The 22190-nt window shown below is 45.6% G+C and overlaps 1 long non-coding RNA gene and 1 pseudogene across 9 annotated transcripts; both read left to right on the forward strand.

Annotated features, from left to right (window-relative positions):
* Positions 1-1566: 1566 nt before the first annotated feature.
* On the forward strand, positions 1567-21502 carry LOC147911414 (uncharacterized). 9 transcript variants are annotated; one of them, XR_015551111.1, is made up of 6 exons: positions 1579-2019; positions 4082-4196; positions 4692-4865; positions 16362-18009; positions 19255-19497; positions 21052-21502. It is a non-coding gene; the product is annotated as an uncharacterized LOC147911414 (long non-coding RNA). The 9 variants fall into 9 exon arrangements; XR_015551108.1 differs by lacking the exon at positions 21052-21502 and adding an exon at positions 15657-15759 and having other exon boundaries at positions 1580-2019; positions 19255-19953; XR_015551106.1 differs by lacking the exon at positions 19255-19497 and having other exon boundaries at positions 1567-2019; positions 16362-16513.
* On the forward strand, positions 6530-7010 carry LOC147911415 (10 kDa heat shock protein, mitochondrial pseudogene; annotated as a pseudogene).
* Positions 21503-22190: the final 688 nt, after the last annotated feature.

Raw genomic sequence — 22190 nt, forward strand, 5'->3', positions numbered from 1 at the left:
TTTGCAAGTTGTTTAGTTTTGATAATTATTTTACTGGCTTCATAATGATCAAACTGATATATCATAACCGTATAGGGTGCTATTACTAGACCGGGAGGTTGATGACATTTTTCAGGATTACAGTAGGCACTGTTATCAACTGAGGTATTTTAACTTTTTCTTTCTTTTGGATTACTCTTTTAGGATAAATTTTTGAGCCTGAGATTACTAAATTAAAAGGTAGAATTTATCTTTAGCACTGTACATTTTGCAATTTGGGAAGATGCAGTAAAACTGAAAGGGAGGCCAACAAATCCACTCTCCTCCCGCTGCTCCCCCTGCAGCAAACCTCTCCCCAAACTAGTTGCTCAAACTCGAGAAACTGTCTCAGGTTTTGCTTTTTTGAGACACTAGGACTGGAGCCAAGCTTAAGTTACTCAGAAATTGACAAAATCACAATTTGGAGAGATCATGATTAACTCCCTACCTTCGAGGAAGCTGAAGTGTACTTCGTGGCAAAGAGTAACAACCCGGTGTTAGGAGGGACGGAAGGCGGATGAGCCTTGACGGAGCAGAAGCGGCCGGGGCGGGAGCGCTCTAGAGCGTTGCTCTGGGTGAACTCGCTATCCGGGGCAGCCTCGAGCATCCTGAGGTTCTGGGGCCAGTCGTCAACCAGCCTTGTCGCCTGGCCGGGCTCGGGCGTCTGGCAGTTCCCGCCTCCGTCTGTGCCACACCCGGGCCGCCGTGAAGCTCGGAAGCGTGAGCTGAGCGGCACTGACGGGCGCTCTGGGAAGAACCCGGCAAGGCTTCAAAGGGTTTCCTTTCGCTTGGTCTACAGACCTGAAGAATGCGACTGCGAGTTTCCAAGGAAACGGATGCACGGGTTAAGTCGCCGGTTTCAAAATCGCAAAACGGAGAAGACTTTTCCTTTAAACCCTGCGGTCTGCGAGCGTCCTTCGCTCTTCAGGCGTTCGCCTCCGGGCCACCAAATACTTTGCGTCGGTTTTTATTGCGGAGGCTTCCCTCGGGGGCCAGGGTGCGCGCCCCCTAACCTCGCGCCGGGATTGGTTGCTTGGTTTCTGCTCTGGCGGGTGATTGGGTGCTGGGAGTCGAGGGGGCGGGAGGCGGGAATTCGTCCGGGAGAGCGCGGGCGCGCGGCCTGGAGAGAGCGGAGGAGGGAGCGGGCGAGGCGCCGGAGTCCGCGCTCGGCCAGGGAGTGGCAGCCCGGGAGGAGGCGAGAGGTTGGGGGCCTCTCCTCTCTGCCAGGCTCCGCCGTGTGTGCTCGCGGATACCGTTTCCTTTTCTCCCGGGACTCGGAGCCCAGGCAGCGCTGCCTCGGTTTTCCTCAGAACAGGCCGGCCTGTCTCTCGTGGGGCGGCGCGCAGCCTGCCCGAAGGGAGCCTTCTGCTCTCGCCTGGCCGCCGTGCGGGCCGTCGGGGTGACCGCGTCCCCGGGCCTCGGGGGTCTGAGCACGCGGAGGCCGGAGGGAGCCTGTCCCGACCCCTGGGGAGAGGCCTCGGGCCCCCTCGGGCCCCCGCTGACTCGTGGCGGCGGGGGCGACGGCGGGAGGCGGATGGGGCCTCGTCCTTTATCCCCTGGGGGACTGCGGCGACTGCGGGCGGGATGGATTTCTAGGCTGTATCTGAGGAGCTAGCCGGCCTTGCGTTATTGGCTGGGGTGAAGGGGTTAGAGTCCACCAAATCTCTTCTCAAGAGTTGCACAGATAGAATCACAGAATATTAGAACTGGGACATACCTCAGAATAGTGGTTCTTAGCTTGTTTTGGAACACATAGGCTAGGGGTCAGGGTATAATTGGCTTCATAAGCTGTTGAGTTGCTCTTTTAGCCATCCCTCCATCCCCAGGTCGAATTCGCCGTTTTTTTCCACTATTGCAAGGAAGTCCTCAGTTGCTAACAGTGCATATCAGTCTCCCCTCTATTTTCAGTTATTTTATTAGGATATAGTTCTGGGAATGAGAAATCCACGGACTTTCTCTTCAGAGAAACGCAGTCATGTACCAAGACTTCTGCACGCAATAGTAAGAGATCACAGTCTCTGACTTCCGTCTCTGGGTCCTAGATTAAGCATAGGTGGTTTAGAAGAGGTGGGGATTAAAGTAGGTCACCTCCTCTGTGTCAAGTACTGGAGTTTAGGCACGTTCTATCCATTACCTTACTTAATTCTTAGCTCAATGCCTGGCTAATTTTCGTCAAAACTCTATCAGGTAGATAATCTTATTTCCATTGCACAGATGAAGAAACAGACTGAGGTTCAGTGATTCACACAGTGGGACTCACACTTAGGCTTGCTTTACTCCAAAGCCCATCTTCTTTTCATTATACCCTTCTGACCTTTAAATCAGAATTATCAAGCACCTACTGTGTGCCAAGGCATTTTCTCCCTTACAACAGTTTTTCAATTAGGGATTATTACAGATAAGGATCTTAGTCTAGAGAAGTGAAGACATGATCAAGGAAACACATCTGAGTTGTGGGAACCTGATCTAGAACTCGTACTTCTACCTCCTGGTCCACAGTTTTGGCAGAGTAGGGATACAAATCCGGATTTGTCAGATTCCGAGACATGTTCTCAACCACTGTGATGGTTAAGACTAGGAAATTCTTTTACTTGCATTTGTTTTGTTTATACATTTAGGAATCCCCTTTTTATTTCTAGACTTCTGTCCTAGTCTAGTTGGGTATCTGGTTTTCTTTGAATGGCATTGTTTCAGTCTTGATTTTTGTTTCTGCTGCAGTTAGGAATCTAAGTAAACAAGAAAGCATGACTCTTCAATATGGTCTGAATGTACAGTTGGTGGGGTGAAGATGAACTTTCCTTGTAAAGAGTGTCCATCATAGCTTGCTATAATGAATTCTGCAAGTATTTTTCAGCAGTTAAGTCTTTATTAAGATAAATATGCTGATAATTCATAACATATACTGAATCTGTGACTACATTCATTTTCTCAGATAGTAAATGGATTGAAAATATTTGCTGGGTTCATGGAAGAACATGTAACCTTTCAAAAAATAATCCTGATCGCTATAAACTGTATATGGTTAGGAGGCAAAGGAGAATATTCTGAAAACTATTCTCAGCTCATTTGGAACTTCTATTTACTTTACGGAATTACTACTTTCTACAAAGTATTTACTGTCTTTTACACAGAATACTATATTTCTCACCATATTTTTTGAGATGTTTCAATCATATAGAAAATTAATAGACAATGAGTAAGCCAACTTTCCAGAGTTGTTCCATCTTAATATTTTGCCATATTTACTTTATACCTTGTTTGCAAGTAACATTACTAGTATGCTGAATTTATTCTTTTTCTTTCCTAGACGTGTTGTTATACTTTTGTTACATATGTATGTATCTGTAAACAATATAGAGCATTACTCTACCTGTTTTTAAACTTTGTACAATGATATGATACTGTACCTATATTTGTTCAGAAGTTTTTTTAGTTGCTTAACATTATTTTTAAGAAGTAGCCTTATTGATTGTTAATCTATTTTAATTGCTGTATAGTATTCCATTGTATGAATGTACCAGAATTTTTTTATCCAGTTTCCTTCTGACAGACGTTTAAGTTGTTTACATTCTTTTGCAATTCTAAACGATGCTGCTATGAACTTTCTTATGCATGTTTCCTTATGTTCCTGTGGGAAAGGTTTTGGATATATACATAGGACTGGACTTCCTGGTGTTGGGTATCTTCAACTTTGCTAGAAATTGTTAATTTCTGTCCAAAGTGGTTGTAGTGATTTACACTCTCTAGCAGTATCCTCCATTAAGTTGTCTTCAAAGGTGTTAGTGTACTCTAGTTTTACAGAAATGATGGTGCTTGCATCCTTAAGGCACAAATTGCTTTGTTCATTTCTTTTATGCCTATATGCTTTTAAGTCCAACATAATTTTAGGGAGAAAGATAAAGGAATAAGGTCTAGATTGAACGAAATACTAATTCTCCCTTCTGCTATTGCTATGTTCCCTCAAGTACAACCTTACTGCTTGTTGTGTTTGTACTTGTGATGCAGACAGACCCTAATGAAGTAAATTGTTTACTGATTTTTTTTATTGTTTTTGTGTCAATAGATTGTCTGAGGATTAAAAAGTAAGCCGCATTGTTTGGTGGAGAGCCCTACAGGAAGCGGGAAAAGCTTAGTCTTACTTTGTGCTGCTTTGGCGTGGCAACAGGCTCTTCTTCGTGGTGAGTATTTGGTTGATATATTCAGCTTGATTATTGGGACTTGAAAAAAATATAATAAAGTACTTTTTATCCAGAATGATTCATTTAAGGAAATAGCAGTAACTAAGAATATACTTTTGGTCTTTCTTTTAATCCTCCCTGCTTGATATTTTAATGAATCTCAATATAAACGAATACTCAAGTGGTTGTGCCTTTATTACATTATTAATCTTTGACTATTATCTTTTTGTAAGTTATGTAAATTGATGATCATTTCTCTATAAATGTCTCTGACAGCCTAAGTGTTTCTCTCCTGTCCTAATTGGATGCTACAGATAGGGTGACCAACTTGTCCAGATTTGCCAGGTACTTTCCCAGGTTTAGCCCTGAAAATCTTACAGCCTGGGGGACCTCCCAATCCTGAGCAAATTCGAGTGGTTGCTCACTCTAGCTGCAGAGGATGATTAACGTTTGTTTAATTAGAAATATTATGAATAGAGGTTCTTTCACTTTGAGGGAAGCCAGCGGATGAACGCTTAAGCGAAAAAGCTGAAGTGCCGTTGTCACGTCGTTGTACGTGCCACTCAAAGAGTGTGACAAACGATGGCGAGGTCCGAGGAGCTTCATGTCATTTCAACAGTCCAAGTACACCACCTTCTGAAAGAAATGGCACTTCATCAACTTGTCAAGGTAGGTTATATTTTTGCCTGGGTCTGTTGGTATGTGTAATAGGAACCTTCATTACTGTTGTTATGAGACCTAATTTGATAAATTTGATGAGCATAATTGATTAGGTACCTCCATCTAATTTCTCTGGAATTATTTTTAGATAACACAAGAGTGGTCAGAAATCCTTGGACTACTTTATTCTTGGCTTGGCTTTTAATTGATTTGGACATTTTGCTAGCTTAAATCATTTTTTGAAGCAGGCAAGGCAAAATAAATGATATTCAGAAATTGATGTTATTTGTAGGCAGGATTGTTAATTATAAGTTAGAATTTTAGAAAACATTGATTTGTATTGTAAGACAAAATCTAGTTAGCCTCATTCATTCTTGATAAGTTTGCATGAACTTCTGAAGCCAGTATCCTGCATGAGGATGAGATATGTTTTAGGTATGATCCTTGAATAGTTCTAATTAGATTTATTTAAGTGAAATATATTAAGAATAACATAAGACTCTTAATTTTTAAAAAATATTTCTCTGGCTTTGACTATATGGAAAAGATTGGTCGTTATTTGCCTAAGCCAGAAACCTAGGAGACATCCTGTACACGTTGCTCTACCTTGTTTCTCCGTGCAAATCTCTATCTCCATTGACAACTCCCTGGTCCAAACTACCATCTCTTGTTTAGAGCACGCAATGACTTCTTTTCCTGCTTTCACTCATGCCATCCTTTCACTAATCACTGGCAGGGAGAAAAGAGGTGGCCATGACTGACTGAAGTCTCAACGTATCCACTTCCTAAAATCAAGAATGGAGTCATCTTGCTCTAAAGCACATGACTATGTGTGGAGGAGGGTGGCTGCTGGAACCCAAGTGTGATTCTGTTAGGAGTGAGGAAGAGGAGATGGAATAGTTACTGGAGAGGTGACCAATAGTGTTGTCTACACTGTTTTGACCCTTAGCCCTTTTGACTTTCTTTCCATTCCTTCAAAGGGTCATGCTTTCTTCTGCCTCAGAGCCTTTGCTTGTGTTAGTGTCTCTTCTGAGGAAAGTTACATCTTCAACTTGTTATCCTCCTCTTTCATTAGGTATCGCTTACATTTCACTTCCTTGAGGGAGCCATGCTGACCTTTCCGTTAGATCAGATTTGGTTTCCCTGTTATTTTGTGTCATCTCACTGTGTTTGTCTCCTTCACAGCACTTGTCTGTGAAGTGTTTATTATCCATGTGTCTGTGTGCATCTTTTATTGATCTCTGCTTCCCCTAGCAGACTGTGTTCTCCATGAGGTCAGGAGCCATGTCAGTTTGCTTACCATTGTAACCCTGGAACCTAGCAGAGTGCTTGGCGTATAGTAGGTGCTAGATAACTATTTGTCGTGTGAATGAATGGAGTTGATTTTGAGCTAATTATAGAAACTCTGGTTTATAATATTTATATACAACCTGTATTTTTTTTAGAAAAGCTTTATTGAAACATACTTGACAAAACAAACTGCATTTATTTAAATGGTAGGCTTTGGGGTCCTCGCGTCAGGGCCTGCGCAGGGCCCTCCTGGCGAATCGCGGCGCGCGCTGCCTCGCCGCCCCCTCGCGCGGGGAGGGGCGGGGGTCGGGGGCGAGCGCGCCTGCGCGCAGGGTGCCTTGTCCCAAGTTCACGTGTCTCGAGGGTGGGACTGCGGGTCTCTGCTTGCAACGGTGGCGCTAGAGTGGAGCGTGGGCTGCGGCGGCCGGAGTCATGGCAGGACAGGCATTTAGAAAGTCTGTTCCCCTCTTTGACCGAGTTTTGGTTGAAAGGAGTGCAGCCGAAACTGTAACCAAAGGAGGCATTGTGCTTCCAGAAAAATCTCAAGGAAAAGTATTGCAAGCAACAGTAGTAGCTGTTGGATCGGGCTCTAAAGGAAAGAGTGGAGAGATTCAACCAGTTAGTGTGCAAGTGGGAGATAAAGTTCTTCTCCTAGAGTATGGAGGCACCAAAGTAGCTCTAGACGACAAGGATTATTTCTTATTTAGAGATGGTGACATTCTTGGAAAGTATGTAGACTGAAATGAATCACTATTGAAATGGCATCACGTGAAGCTGCCCATTCCACTGAAGTACTGAAATCTTTCATCATGTAAATAATTTCCATGTCTCTCTTTTATAATAAACTAATGATATCCAAACTAATGACATCCCGTGTCTCTAAAATTTAGTTTCACTGTACTGATATAAACATTTCCAAATAAAAATATATAAATGAAAAAATAAAAAATAAAATAAATGGTACGCTTTGATAAGTTATGGCCTCCACCATAAGGTGTACCTCCATGAAACTTTCAGTCAGCGTCAAGATAGTGAACATATCCACTACCTTCAAAAGTTTTCTCATGCACCTTTGTTATCCCTCCTTCCCACCCCTCTGTGACTTTCTCTCCCCAAACAACCACTGATTTGCTTTCTATCACTATAGATTAGTTTGCATTTTCTAGAGTTTATATAAATGGAATCAGACAATTCGTACACCAGTTTTGTCTAGCTTCTGTCACTTAACATAATTCTTTTGAAATTCATCCATGTTGTGTGTGTCAACAGTTTGTTCCTTTGTGTTGCTGAGTAAGGTTCTGTTCTATGGATATACTACAAATTGTTTATCCAGTCACGTGTTGATGTATATGTGAGTTGTTTCTAGTTTTGGGCTATTACAAATAAAGCTGCTATGAACATTTGTATGTAAGTCTTTGTTATGGACATGTGCTTTCCTTTTTATGGGCAAATACATAAGAGTAGAATGAGTGGATCACTTACGTTTAACTCTTTAAGAAACTTCCAAACTGTTACCCAAAGTGTTTATACATTATACCATTTTACATTCCCACCAGCAGTGTCGGAGAGTTCCCATTTCTCTACATCTTTGCTTACACTTGGTATGGTCAGTCTTGTCTGCCATTCTAATAGGCATGTAGTGTGGTATCTCATTGTGGTTTTAATTTGCATTTCCCTGATGACTTATGATGTTAAGCGTCTTTTCATGTGCTTATGAGCCATCTGTATATCTTCTCTGATAAAATGTCTTTTTGAAACTTTTGCCTATTTTTTTTTCTTATTGTTAAGTTTTGAGAGTTCTTTATATATTTTGAATACAAGTGTTTTTCTATCAAATATAGTTTTAGGTTTTAGTGTTAGGTCTAAAATCCATTTCGAGTTATTTTTGGTATATGGTGTGAGGTATGGATCCAAGTTCATTTATTTTGCCTATGGATATCTCATTGTTCAGCACCATTTATTGAAAAGGCTATCCTTTATCCACTGCATTGCCTTTGTTCCTTGGTAAAAAATCAGTTGTCAATATATACACAACTTGCATTTTAGCATCATTGTGAGTTTGGGCTGTTTAGAATAGTCTCTTGAAGCATCAGATGCGATAAATCAGGGTTGGATTCTTTCCATTTTTAAGCAAATTCTTTAGTAAGATATAAGCTAAATACAGAAAAACATACAAATCTTAAGTGTATAGCTTGATGAATTTTCACAAAGTAAACACACTCGTGTATCTACCACCTAGATAAAAATAGGACATTACCAACACCCTACAGCCCCTTCTTATGCTCTTTTCTAGTCACTATCCTTTCTCTCCACAGGTATTGGCTATCCTCCCTTCTGTCACCATTGATGAGTTTTGCCTCTTTATAGAAATGGAGTGATAGCTGTACTCTTGAGTCTGCGTACTTTTGCTTAACATTGTATTTTGGGGATTCATTTGTGTTGTTGCATATAGTAGTAGTTCTTGTTGTGGTATATTATTTACTTCTATGAACATATCACAGTTTATTAATCCGTTCTGCAGTTATTAGACATTTGGATGGTTTCTACATTAGGCTTTTAATGCTTTTATGACCATTCTTGTTCATTCTTTTGCAAATAGGTAAGTATTTTCTGTTGGATATATACCTAGGAATGGCATTGCTGGTCATAGTGTATGGATATGTTCAGCTATGGTAGAGACTGCCAACATTTTCCAAAGTGGTTGAACCAGTTTATGCAACCCCTTCCCTACATCCAGTAGTATATGGGAATTACGTTGTTCAGCATTCTTGTTAACACTTGATATGTCCAGTCTTCTAAAATTTTAGCCATTCTGGTGCATGGATGGTGTTCTCGTGAGTTTGAATTGGTATTTCTCTGGTGACTAATGAGGTTGAGCATCTTTTTATATGTTTATTGGTCATTTGAATATTCCTTTTAGTGAATTGCCTATTTAGATTGCCCATATTTCTATTCGGTTGTTTCTTACTGATTTCTATGAGTTTCTTTTTTTTTAAAAATATCTTCTGGATATGTCTTGTTTCTTTATAACTTTGTATTTTAAAGACTTAACCCCTCCAATAAGCTTCCTGCAAATGTCCCTGCTATAGAGAAGAGGAAGATAAGCCTTTTGGTCTATGGAAATAATATGATTTTTTTTTAATGAATTGGGGTAAATCTCATTTGGCACATGGCAGTTCAGTTTTTCTAAAACTAAATTATTGTTTTTGGTAGACGTTCCCTGGCCTTTAATGGGCCCATGCAAATTTGCCCCTTGATTTATTTGGGACAGGGTTTCTCAAAAGTGGCACTATTAAAATTTGAATGGGATAATTCTTTGTTGTGGCAGCTGTCCTGTGCACTGTGGGATGCTTAGCAGCATCTCCCAGGCCTCAACCCACTAGAGGCCAGTAGTACCTACCCCCCACTTTGTGACAACCAAAAATGTTTCCAGACGTTGCTGAATGTCCCTGGGGTGGGAGGTGGGGGTGTTAAAATTGCCCCGGTCGAGAAACACTGATCTAGATTTGTTTTGTGGGTATTTTACCAGTTTGCCAGGAAATTACAGAGCTCAAAATTACGTGTCTTTTCTAAAATACATATGGAAATACAAAGGACTAAGAATAGCCAAGATATTTTTTAAGCAGCAGGTCAAGGTGAGAAGACTTGATCTATGAGATATCCTGATTTATTATATATAAAGCTATAGTAACTAAAGCACTTTGGTATTAGCACAGTGTTAGACCAGTGGAAAACAGTAGAGAACCCAAATCCAGTTCCACGTGTATCCAGAAACTTGATTTCTTTTAATAGAAGTGCTCTTACAGAGCAGAGGGCAAAGGAGGGGCGTTTCTTTAAGTGGTCCTGGGACTATTAGATATCAGTATGGAAAAAATTCAAATTGAAACCCTACTTTACTCCGTACACAAAAATCCATTCCAGGTAGATTAAAGACTTAGGCATGAAAGGCAAAACTATTAAGATGTTAGAATATAGTGGTTTTCAAACGATGTTCTTAAGAGTCTTAGAAAAAACATGGCTTGTAGTGGGAAGGGGACAGTGGATCAGGGAAGTTCTAGGTCTTGCGTGCTCTTTTGGAAATTTTAAACGCTATTTCTGAAAAAACTGTAGTCCTCCTCAGAAAAGGCTTGAAAACCCGTGCTGTGTGGCATAGATAGCCTTCTGTGTTTGTGCAGACTCAAACTTGTTTTTTTTTTTGAAAATAGTATTGGACTTGCTTATAGGGCTTTCTCCCCTAGTAGTCTGTAAATCCTTCAAGGCCAGGGACTGGTTTTTTTTCATTGTTTTTCCATGGGGTCTGGAATTGTATGGACTCAATAAAATAAATGCTTGTTAAATGAATTCAAGAACTGGGAGTGGAGGGAATGTATAGAGAAGAGCAGAGAGGAAGGAAGGTGCTTTGAAGAACACTCTCATTTACAGAAAGGGAGAAACCAATGTATTGGAATAGTTAAGAACCGTGTTACAGATATTAAAGAGAAAGCAAATGCATTTATTCTGTTGCAAGAATACAGAGTGTTATGTTTGGCTGTATACCTAGAGGTTATGCTTATGGATTTTAGAATCAGACAGCAGGAGTCAGTCATATCTAGGCTCTGCCTCTTACTAGCTAAACAATATTGGGCATGAACTTGACTTCTTTAAAACCTAGTATTCGCACTTATAAAATGGGAATAATATTATTCGGTGATTTAAGAGGTCATTGATGACCTTGAGATAGAGCTTTCCGGATTGTGGGATTAAAAGCTAGATTATAGGAGCTTGATTCTACTATATTGTTAAGCCTAAAGAACATTGAGAAGCTTAGTAGGAAACAAACATTGAGACACTGTAAGGAATGATTTTTATAGAAATGAAATACATTTTCTTGAGAGAATCTTACAGTTATATTTTTTAAGCCACGTTATTGGGAGTGGTCTACAAAAGCATAAAGCTACAATTGGACTTTCCTGCTGAAAGTATATTTCTCAAAATGTTTGCTATATCTTTGTTAAGGTAAACTGAGGGGTAAAGTGCTTTTAAACATGTTGAGCATTTCATGTTTTAAAGTATGTTATGAAATTTTTAGAAATAAATCATACATCTTGATTCCAATATTTTTCTAGAAAAATTTCCTGGAGCAACCCCTGATGGCCTAGCGGTTAAAGTTTGGCACGCTCCGCTTCAGAGTCCCAGGTTCAGTTCCCAGGCGCGAACCACACCACTCGTCTCTCATTGACTATGCTGTGGCAGTGGCTCATGTAGAAGAACTAGAAGGATTTACACGTAGAATATAGAACTATGTAGTGGGGCTTTGGGAAGGGAGAAAGAAGAGAGGCAGATTGGCAACAGATGTTAGCTCAGGGCAAATCTTTCCAAGCAGGGAAAAAAAAAGAAAAAGAAAAATTGCCTAAGTGTAAGTTATTTATACTCATTTTTTATGACTTCTTATATAAGACTCTCCTGAAAAAACTATACTGGCTGCAAAGCTATCTGCCAATAAACAGGTATCCATATGGAGAGATGAAAATGGTGATTTTCAAGTAGAGAAGAATTCAACCCTTATAAACTACACAGTAGGTAAACAGAATTTGTTGGCAGTGAAATATTCCCGTTAGTTCTAGTAGAACAAGGTAGCCAAGCATCAATCAAGATTTCAGTGGTGCTTGTAGAGAGTAGTTGGGTCATGTCACAGACGTAAATTGTAAATTATTGTAACTTCATTTTATATAGTTACTCATTACAAAGGAGTTTATTATTATACTAGATTATTGAGGCTAACATCATTAAAATGAAACTGCATGGTGCTTTCTTATATAAGAGGAATTTGACAGTAAACTATTTACTTAAGGCATATACTGATAGTATAGCTACTTTGTACTTTTAATTCTTCTGTGGTTTTGATCTAATAATGGCATTTTGGGGGGTCAAAATACCTTTTTTTAGAAACCTTGATACAAGCATATGCTGTCTTCAAAATCTTACTTCAAATAAAGCAATAGAGGCAAGTTGGAAGTAAAAGCATGGAATACATAAACAAAATAAGGGAATTATGGTGCCAGTTATCAATGGATTGCCCCTGTGTAACAACATCAGAGTGTTGCCCTCTATTGTCTGTTCTGCAATAATGGAGCTGCACCCAGTAGACATTTCTCTTTTGCACCTGGCAGGGGTTAAGCTTTTGTCAGAGAAGGTTTAGGACAAAGGGCCTTCCATCCTAATTCCAGGGTGCTTCCATTCTTTTCTTTTTCTTTCTCCTGCAGTACAACCAGCAGTGGCACAATTCAGGGGTGTCTACAGGGACTCACCCACAGTGGGTGATCCACAGTGGATTCAGTGGATCCCCTTGGATGGCTTAATAAGGAGAATGAGTGGCACCGCTGCAAGTGGAATCCCAGTGAATCCAGTAGGCATCCCAGCCTCAGCCTACCTGCCCCTGGGAGGGGACAGGGCTTTCCTGTTTGCCAGTCTCAGCCTGCTGTTCCCTACCTGCTGAGCTCTGCCCTGACCAGGGACTGGTACTGGCCTTGGGAAACATGACAATCTTCTCCACCATCCCTGTGCTGCAATCATTCCTTCTCCAACAAGGCCTGAAGGCAGCCTTGGCGAGGGGGTCCTCTCCCAAATTTGTTTCTTTCTTAACTACTCTACTGTAATTCTGGGCTATTCTCTATAGTTCCCTTTAAAGGTTTATGGTTAATTGTTCATTATATAAACTGTCCCTGCTCAATCTATTGGTTGGTTTCCGTGTCCTGATTGAACACTGATTCTTATCATTATATATTATTTTATAGTGTGTTAGTGCTAAGGGGAAAAATGAAAGGGGAACAAGTTGGATAGGGAGTGTCAGGACAAGAGGATAGTTTATATTTTAAATGACATGGTCAATACAGCCTCACCAAGATGACATTTGAACACAGAATTAAAGATAGTGAAGAAGATGAGGCATGAAATCATCATGTGGAAGAGGATTCCAAGTGGAAGGAACATAGAGTACAAGTCTACAGGTGGGAGAGTGCCTGGCATGTACCAGGAGCATAATGGAGGACAGAGGGACTGGAGAAAATGGTACAGGGGATGACTGGCCAAAGATGATGTCAGAGAGAGTGTGGGACCAACTGTATTGGGCTTGAGTTCCATCATAAGGACTTGAACTTTCCCCCTGAGAGAAATGGAGAGCCCCTTGAGAGATTTCACAATGTCAGGGTGTGACATCTGGTTTTAAAGGGTCACTCCAATTGGTGCATTGAGGATAGATTGCGGGTCAAATATAGAGGCAGAGAAACCAGTTAGAAGGATACAGCGATAATCCAGGCCAGAACAATGGTGCAATGTGGTCCACCCAGCCATCAGGGAGTAACAGGGTGTGGACTTACATACCCACCGCAAGCAAAGAAAAAACTAGTCCAAATACCTGATATAATTATTTTGCTAATGATCAGTCTACATATGCAGTGGGTGAAAGTCCACAAGGCCAGAGAAAAGCAACCTTCATGTAAAGAAAAATTCTAAGGAACTGTAAGTCACACCACCTGCAACAACCACAGATTCTAGAATTATTTGAGATGCCAAGACAATGAGGAGGGAATAATCTTTTCAACAAGTAGTGCTGGGACAGGTGGATATCCACATGTGAAAGAATAAAGGTGAACCCCTACCTCACACCATATACAAAAATGTTACATCTTCTTACCATCAAAGATGTAAATGTAAGACCTAAAACTATAAAACTCTTGGAAGAAAACATGGCCCTGGATTAGGCGATGTTTTTGTAATTGTGGCACCCAATACATAAGCAACCAAAGGGAAAACAGATCAATTAAACGTCATGAAAAGTAAAACTTGAGTGCGTTGAAAGACACGATCAAGAAAGCGAAAAGACGACTCACAGAAGGGGAGAATATGTTTACAGATCTTTACATATCTGATAAAGGTCTACTATTGAGAATATATAATACATTTTCCCCTCTCAACAATAAAATACAAATAGCACAATGAAAAATGGGCAATGCGTTTGGATAGGCATTTCTCCACAAGAAATACATGCCTGCCTGGTGCTGTGCTGTCCCTGCCTGAGGCTGCAGTTCCTGTGCTGGCCATCAGGTGGCAGCCTCCTGTGTCAGTGGTGCCCACTGAGCTTTCCTGGAGCAATTTGGGGGAAGGAGGATTCATGCAGAAGTCATGCTGACCCTCCGCCTGCCTCAGGACCCACTTGCACTTCCTATTACTAGTGTTCCTCTTCACCGACTGAGTGGAGCAAAAGCAGGAAGGAGGGATCCAACATGCCCCTATTTGTTCATTCGGCAGCTATGTGCCAAGCCATCACCCTGGGCCGGGAGCCCTGGTGGGCCCAAGGGTGGTGCTGAAATCTACCCAGTGGTCCCTGCCCACCAGGAGTTCAGTCTGGAGGCAGATGGACAAAAGCACAAAATCAGAGACACGTGAAAGAGAAGAGCATGAACTGGAATGAAAATAAAGAGAGTCCTGCAGGGAGGGCTGGGGTCTCACTGGGTAGGAGGGTCTGAAAGGCCTGACTGAGGTGACATTTGCTGTGACCAGAATGACATGAGGACCCAGCGCTGCACTCACCTGTGATCAGCGTGCCAGGGAGAAGGCACTGCTGGTGTGGAGACACCCAGGCAGAAGTGTGTTTGGCCAGAGGAGGTTAGAGAGGTGGGCACTGTGGCTGCAGAGAACCTGGAGGGGAGAGGAGGGAGAAGGGCAGGCCAGACCTGGGAACTGGGAGATGGTGTGAGGTGTCTCCTCCTCTCTGACAACACTGCTCCCCACCCTGCATCTGTAAACCGCAAATATTCACTCTCTCTCCATCTCTGTGGACCAGGAATTCTGCACAACTGAGCTGGAGCCTCTGCTCATGACGACTTCCAGGTTGGGGCTGTGGCCTCCACTGAGGCTGGACCAGGGTGAGATGTGCTGTCAAGCTTACTCCTGTGGGCTCGGTCAGGATCAGCTTCACTGAGAGCCTGGCTCCTTTCTGTCTGTTGGCCAGGGCACTCCCTTGGTTTTCTTCTGCGTGGGCCTCTGCATAGGGGAGCTCAGGACGTCCATGTATGTCCCCAGGTGCAGGGGTTAGACAGACTGAGAGAGGGGAACAAGGGGAGAGGGAAGAGGGAACACAAGAGAGCGAGTGAGAGAGAATGACAGCCTCGGTGATGGAATCTGGGAAGGGTCGTCCTGTCACTTGTGCTGGGTCTGCTCGTCAGAAGCCAGTCCCTAAGCAGTCAGTGGTCCACAGGGACGTATAGAATAGGCAGGGAGATCATCCCTGCAGGGGCACGCTGACCTTGACTTGAGTGTCCTGGTGGCGAAAGGCTCCCTTCCTACCTGGGCTGATCCTGCGTTGAGCTCAGATCCTCCTCCTTGGGAGTGTTGCTCATTGCGGCCCGGGTGTGCTCTGCCGGGTTCCCTGGGCTCCTGTCCCCTCCAGGAGGGAGATGTACACTGAGGGGGCTGAGGCCAGAGCAAGCAGGGACCACTCCACCCTCCCAGCTCATTTGCTTCCTTCCCCAGGAGGGCCGACTCCTCAGGAGCCTCTCCTCACTGCTCACCATCTTCTCTGCTCTGAGAGCACCTCGTTTCAGCCTCTGAAGAAGACCTGGGGAGAAGTTTCCAGGTGGGAAGGCCTCTCTGCATGGGAGCCCCAGAGTGGACAGGGACCTTCGACAGGGCTGGGCATTGTCCCCTCAGTCAACTTGGACTTCCTGGGAGGCAGCAACACCTGGGGGCAGGGCCCAGGCTGGTGGCAGGTCTCTAAGCATCCCCACAATGCCCATCTTCCTGGTCTCACCTGATTGAGCACAGGCCTGCACAAGCACACAACCTTTCAGACCCCCTGGGGTTATGTGCAGCCCATCAAGGCCGCTGTGTCTGTCTCATTGTGTGGTTGTCCGTCTCACCTTCCTGGCTGATTCGCTGCTCTGTTCTAGATCCAACCTCAGGCGGCTGCAAAGTTGACCTTCCACGTCAGCTTGCCACTGAGATGGCTACTGTTTCCAGAAATGCTTAGGGGCCGGGCTTTGCCCACGCATGGCGACATCAAGTGGGCAACCTGTGACAGTGAAGCCACCCCCATTCAGGCTTGCGCCGCTCACAGGGCCGTCACACTGAGGGGGTGGGGACGGGACCTGCCCTGGGCAAAATCACCACGACTCTCACTGTTCTTCCCTCAGCTTCAAATGCTCCTCAGTTGGTTGTATGTCTTTGGTCTCTTACCAGAGGTTGTTTTCTGACAGCACGTCCGGTGTGATCATGGCTTTCCGGGAAGAGGATTGGCTGAATTCCTCACTCAACCATTCGGTGTGTCCTGCCGACCCACGCCGATCACTTTCTGAAGGCGCATCCTTTCAGCAATCTGAGGACCCAAGATTGTGAGTCTGTGTCCTGGAGGGATTTTGAGAAGAGCTGGTGGGATGGCAGTATTGCAAAGCATAAAGTCTTGCTTCCAGAAAGCTCTCTGGGATCCTCATCATCTTGCTGTTTTGGAGTCAAAGCCCTGAGATCTTTAAAAAGCCAGCAGTGTTAGAACATGGGCAGGACAAACAAAAGTCTCTGGGCTCCAACACCAACTAAAATATTCTGAATTTCTAGTAACCTGAGACGAGTGGAAAGGAGTTGGGAGTGTGGAGTGGAGGGGCGGTTTGGGCCAACTACGCATCTGGGAGGAGAAATGCCATGCAGAGCAGCCTTTCTGGGGGCATAAGTGTGGGACATGTGTGCAGACCCCCGCTGCACACATTGCTGCTGCTGCCCTTCAGTTCCCTCAGCCCACTTGAGTCCCTGCAGTCCCTGGGAGCCAGTCCCCAGCAGGCCCACAGTGTCCCCCTGGAGCACCTGCATCCACTCTCTGCCTGAGGGCTCTCTCCTGCGCCGGGAGCTTCCTCTCCTGCAAGCCTGTGCCAGCCTGTAGCACAGAAGCCTTCATGACCCGGGGTAAACCCTCCACCCACGGGGACAGAGCCAGTCCGGGTGGGATCTCATCTCCCAACAGGACTAGGATGGATGCTCACCTCAGTGCTCCCTCGTCGGGCCCCGCACTGGCTCTCCACCTCCAGGCTCCCTTCCCCATGGCCTCCCTCGGGCCTCCTCCATCACCTGCAAACAAACCACTTGCCCTACATCCTAGTCTGCTTTGGGGCCCAAACTCTGCTGAGGCTCCACGCTGGCTGTGACTTGGAGCAGGTTGTCCAGCCTTCTGGACTTGAGCTTCCTCACCTGTAAGATGGGGACAAAAGGCCTGCTTCCCGGAGTCGTCAGAGGAGACACAGCGTGGGAAGATGCAAACCGCTGCAAAGAAGGATGCCCGGTGATCACCCAGTGAAAACACCAACCTTGCCAAAGAAACAGGAGCTCGTGAGGCTGAGGGAGGAATGCGGGCAGCCTGTCCAAACAACGTGGAGAGTCACTGACGAGTGTGGCCGTGCAGGGTAGGCCCCCGAACAGTGGAAGAGCCATTCGACAAGGAGGGTGACAGGACAGAGGCTTCCAAGGAGAAAGATTTAAGTGTTGGAGGATCACAGAGGCCTTAGGAAAATCATGAGGCCCTGGAACATGTTTACTGAAATGCTATTATTGGCCAGAAGAATATGTTACAAATACCCAGTCCACTCTGGATTACTTCTCATTGGTTGTAGGAATGAGTGCACACTTGTGATTAGAACCCACATTTTGTTAAATGTAGGATATCTTTATTTTTCTTAACTTTTAATTATTTTTTTTTGTCGATGAAGTGCCAAGCATGGGTTTTCTCCGTTCTTTTCTTTGCATGGGTGGCCTCTACTTTCAGAAGTGGATTCCTGGTGCTCATCACCCCTGCTAACCCGAGGGACAGCCCTCTTTCAGGTCACACAGTGGATGTGAGCTCCAGGTGGGCAGGGACCACGTGGGGTCATACTCACTGGTGAAGTTACAGTGCTCGGCCCATGGCAGGGACCAGAACGTATTGGCTGAATGAGTGAGTGAAACAATGAACGAATGCATGAATGAGTACATGAGTGCAGGAGTGAGTGAGTGAAGGAATGAGTGAAGGAATGACTGGGTGAATGAAGCAATAAGTGAGTAAACCACAGAAGCTGGATCCACACAGGAGGAGCCTTTATCTGTGGCGGGCTCACAGGGGGTCACAGCACAAGCCCTGGACAGTGGCATGGAGCATGTCCAGCTGTCCTCCCAGCGCTGAGCCTCCGTCACCTGCAACACAGTGTGGTCCTGGATCTTCTTCAGCTCCTCCTCAAACAATGCTGAATGTTCCCGGGAGCAGGGCAGCAGGAAGGGAACCTGAGGAGGGACTTCCCAGACCCTGCGCCCTGGAGGACCACTGTGACAGCCTGGCAGGGGGCTCTTAACACGCTCCGGGCACCAGGCTAGAGATGCTCAAGCCATTCCTCAGGGAAGTCTCCCAACAGCCCATCAGGAGGCCAAGTTATTTCCTCATTGTACAGATGGGGAAACAGGCTGAGAGCCTCACCTGCATCACCAGCTAGAAAGAGGCTGAGCAGGGACTAGGACCCCTGTTTCTCTGACTTTGGATCATTGCAAACCACTGTCCTGCACTGTGGCCTCCGCGGGCTCAGGGGTCCTGGCCTCCCTGGGGCCTGCACCCTTCTGGCCTCCAGCCATCACTGAACTAAAGGGACAGGGTCACTCCGTCTGCCTGGGGCTGGGTATGGTGGCCGGGGAATGGCCAGCTGTGGGCGCTGTGGGCTCTCCCAGTACCAAGGACCAGCCTATGCCCCCACAGAGTGAGGTCTCTCTGGGCATCAGGACCAAAAGTTCTCAGAAATTTAGGGAAAAGAGGTCCCTCTCTCAGCATGGGGGAGCCCTTCTGAGGCAGGCCCAAGGGGTCTAAGAGGCACTGGGTTCAAATCCCGGCTCTGCCACTCTGCAGGGCACAGAGGGGGCAAGTCTCTTTGAGGCTCAGTTTCCTCATCAGTGAAATGAAGACAATAATTGCTCCTCCCCCAAGGAGTTGTGGGGAGGATTCAAGGAGATAGCTCAAGAGGAGAACAGAGGCCCCGGTAAGTGCTCATCACCGTGAGCTGTTCCTGCTGATGTCACCCCACTCAGAGCCCCCTGGGGCCCTTCGCCTCTGCCCGCTCTGATATCCCCCCAGGCATGCCCTACTCGCTCTGACTCCGCTGTTCCTCTGGAATGCCTTTCTCCACCCCATCTCGTCCCACGGCAGTCAGCCAGCCAGGTGGGGATCCAGGACCCAGCCCCATCTCTCCTCTCTTGATTCCTCTTCATTAGAGCTAGCAGCTGTTGAGATCTGAGAAGGTGCAGGGCACTCCAGGTGCAGCCTCAGCGAACTTGTCTGACACCACCATGAAAGGTCGGCTGCCACCCCACTTCACAGGTGAGGAAACCGAGGCTCCAATGGCAATGCCTCTCCGAGGTCACCAGGGCTCTCTCCCTCATCCCCACTGAGCAGGGCCCCTCCATCGCAGAGGCTGAATGTGCTGGATATGTGGGCTGGGGCTGGCACAGTGCCTGAGGCAGCCATCACTCCTGGAAAACCCTGAGGTATGCTTTGGGCACGATGACCTTCTCCAAAGCCTCTAGCCCCGTGCTCTGACCTTCTGGCACCTTCTATGACACCTCCGCTCTGTCTTGTAAAAGTCACTTCTGCTCACACAAGCTCAAGTGGGTCCTGCTGTTGCAACTGAGAACTCCCCCTGGAGGGAGCATGTTCAAGGAGGTCCCTGTGACTCACTGCACTGACCTAGATGTACTTTCCTGACTGAGGATGGGGTTCTCTGCTTGGAGGGAGAGGGAGCAGGCAGGAGTGTCCAGACCCTCGTCATCATCTGTCCTGGATGGCAGGCCAGGCTGCTCAGCTCAGGTGAGTTAGGGAGCAGGAGGGGCATGGACAAGGCCAAAGCGGGGTTAGGTGTGTTGGGGCGGGGCCAGGGGTGAGGGGAGTGGTAGGGACAGAAGCAACAGGAGCGAGGCCTTCCAGCTGGGCAGGTCACCCCAGGTACCTTCATCCCCTGCATCCTAGCTGCTCCTCCTTCTCCCTCCCTCCCTCAGGTCTCTGCTTCAGGGTCTCTGGACTCCCTGTTCCCAAACAAGATCACAGGGTAGAAGGAGACCTTGGGTGTCAGAGACTGTGACCAACACCTTAACATCACGTTTACATTATGAGCCAGAATCTCCGCCTCTAGGGATCGGTCCTAAAGAAGTAGAGATTTATGGATGCAGGTGTTCCTTTCAGCACGATGACGGGAGTGAAAAATCAGAAATGATCCGTGTTGCCCAGCAGAGGCTCTTAGGCAATTCTGAGGCCGACGCAGAGGAGGAAGAGGATTGACTGGCCAGGGTCCAGCCCTGGGGAAATCAGGTTCCAGAAGAGCACACTCCCTGCAGTCCTTCCCACACGATAGCCGCAAGTGCACACCCACACACACTTGCACATAGACATACCCATGTGCATACAGATGCACACAGCTGAATGGGCGCATGCACACACGTGCATACAAAGGCAAAGGACTGAAACGGTGAACACTGCCTGTTAAGGGCACTCCTCAGTTTCCACTTAATTCTTAATTCCCTTAGCATTCAGGGCCGGCCCCGTGGCTTAGCGGTTAAGTGCGCACGCTCCGCTGCTGGCGGCCCGGCTTCGGATCCCGGGCGCGCACCGATGCACCGCTTCTCCAGCCACGCTGAGGCCGCGTCCCACATACAGCAACTAGAAGGATGTGCAGCTATGACATACAACTATCTACTGGGGCTTTGGGGGGAGAATAAATAAATAAAATCTTTAAAAAAAAAAAGAATTCATTCTTTTACTGTAATTAACGTACATTGTCTTTGTAATAAAAACCTTTACAAAGAAAAACTAAATAATGTACTTCAGTCCAAAGATGAATGATAAATGGATAACATTAACATGTGATTTTAATCTTGTTAGAATTATAAGAGGAATAGAGGCACATTCTATCAAGTTGAAACATCACGCAGGCCTCTAAAGGAGAAGAGAAGCGAGTGGCAATTCCCATCCCCAGAGCTGAACCCCATGGACAATTTGGTGCGTATCTCTCTGGCTCTGTCTCTCTCTTTCTCTGTCTGTCTCTGTCTCTCTCTCACACACAGATTCATGTTCCTAGATGCATGTCTCCCGGCTGATATCACATATTAGTGGTCTTACAGATGGGACGGATGGATCCCATCGCCTCGCCATGGACAGTAGCGTTCCTTCCAATTGCTTGCTATTGCAACCAGTGCTGTGATGAATAGTCTGGAAAATACATCTTTGAAAAGTTAGGCAGGAATTTCTGTGGGATGAAGTCCTGGGATCAGTACCGCCAGCACAGGCGTGCCCCTGGGGACTGCGATGGGTCCTGCAGGTTGGTCTCCAGAGAGGAGTGTCCTTTCACACTTGTCTCGAGGGGTCTACTGGGGCCTCTGCTTCCTCACATTGTCACCAGGTCTGGTCGTCACCACACTGGAACCCAGCCCGTCTGATGGGGCCCAGTGCCCTCTCCACAGTGTCTCCATGTGCGCCTCTCCTCCTCGGGGAGCTCGCGCATCTCTGACACATGCTGCCCCTGTGTATCACCTCTCGTTGGCGTTGAATGTGTTTGCTCTTTATCTCTTTTTAAAACTCTGACTTTCGAGCGTTTTTTTGGACCACAAGGATGCGTAACCTTTCCCTGGCCTTGTGTGATGAGGAATACACTCCAGTTTGTGGTTTGTCTTTCCAGCTTTCTACCCTTTCTTGTTCTTGTTTTGGCCGCAGGAAGAGCAACGCGTTTCGTGTGTGGCTTCTGGCTCTGGTGTCCCACTTAGAACAGCAGTCTGTACCCCAAGATTATGCACATATTTACCAGAAGGGCTTTCTTTGATACATCAAATCTAGACTCCATCTGGGATTTTCCTATCAAATTAGAGAAATTCTATTTCAAATAAAAACAGAAAAGGAAAACCTATCAGGCCGTTTGCAAATAAATGGGCAGACACACATGGCCACCTACGGCATGATTTCACTTATAAGAAACATGCAGAACAGATTAAAAAAAAAAACAAAAAACAGTGACAGAAAACAGATGA

The sequence above is a fragment of the Ceratotherium simum genome, unplaced genomic scaffold, assembly GCF_057802395.1.
Source record: "Ceratotherium simum simum isolate JZ-2026a unplaced genomic scaffold, ASM5780239v1 HiC_scaffold_43, whole genome shotgun sequence".
In the NCBI taxonomy this organism is placed as follows: domain Eukaryota; kingdom Metazoa; phylum Chordata; class Mammalia; order Perissodactyla; family Rhinocerotidae; genus Ceratotherium; species Ceratotherium simum.